This window comes from Myotis davidii, unplaced genomic scaffold (assembly GCF_000327345.1).
Source record: "Myotis davidii unplaced genomic scaffold, ASM32734v1 scaffold472, whole genome shotgun sequence".
NCBI classification, from domain to species: Eukaryota; Metazoa; Chordata; class Mammalia; order Chiroptera; family Vespertilionidae; genus Myotis; species Myotis davidii.
Window position 1 is genome coordinate 1856080 of NW_006283774.1, and position 1021 is coordinate 1857100.

The window sequence follows — 1021 nt, forward strand, 5'->3', positions numbered from 1 at the left end:
GACCAGCTTCCTCCTGCATGCCCAACTCTGGGGATGGAGCCTGCAACCTGGGCCTGTGCCCTGACCGAGAACGGAACCGTGACCTGGTTCCTAGGCTGACGCTCAAGCACAGAGCCCCGCCACCGGGCCTGGGTGACTTTTCCGTGGAGGAAACTCCTAGAGCTGGAAAATCCTTACAGGGAGCAGACCTTCTCCCCCGCATTCAGAGCAGGAGGGAGTGGTCTGGAGGGGGGTTCTCAAAGTGGGGTTCCCCTGGGGACCTGCTTAACGACAAATTCTCAGGCCTCTGACCCCTTCCCACCTTCCCTCCTACCCCAGGAGGCTGGCCGTGACGGATGGCGTCCAGGCGCCCTGCCTTTCGGCACTCACCCCTCACGGGGCCCTCGCTGCCCATGGCCCGGGCTGTAGATGAGGAAGCTCACAGGTCACTGTGTCCGTCACGGGGCCTGGGGGACGTGTTACCACGTGTCTCTCGCCTGCAACCCCCGTCGCACGCACCTCGCCAGCGCCGGTCGTGAGGTGAGGTCAGAGCCATGTCTGAGAGAAGCTGGAGGTCCCCGACCCCGTCAGCGGCAGCCGACGTTGGAACAGCCATTCTGAGGGACCGGTCAGGCCAGAGGCCGCCCCTTGTGGGCAGGGGCCGCGGGAAAGGGCCGGGCAGACAGCGCGCTCCGGGGAAGTCAGATGCCAGGCATCAGAGCTGGCTGGAGTCGGGAGCCAGGCCGGGAGCCTCGGGCCCTGGGGTCAGGGACGGGCCAGGGGCACACGGACACACTCCTTCCAGAGCCGCCCTCCCCGGCCGGCTGGGTCCCAGCCGCGACTGCCCACGGCTACTTTGTGATGGTCCAATGGCGCTTGTTCGTGAAGAAAACTTGGGAAAAGCCAGGAAATGAGAACAGAACCCTCCCCGTGCGCCCGGAGCCCGTGCCCCGGAAACCTCCATCAGGGAGGGTGTTCCCCATGTGGCGTTGGATGGGAACCCACCTGGGGACCCTGAGAGGAACAGGAGGGACCCCGAGGG

At 65.8% G+C, this 1021-nt stretch overlaps 1 protein-coding gene across 1 annotated transcript in view; it reads right to left on the reverse strand.

The window, feature by feature from the left end:
• The window catches only part of COBL (cordon-bleu WH2 repeat protein), an 86497-nt gene that overhangs the window by 3228 nt on the left and 82248 nt on the right, over nt 1-1021 (reverse strand). Inside the window, exon 16 of the mRNA XM_015566796.1 lies at nt 993-998. The gene's annotated coding sequence lies outside the window, so the exon portion shown is untranslated. The remainder of the gene's footprint in view (nt 1-992; nt 999-1021) is intronic.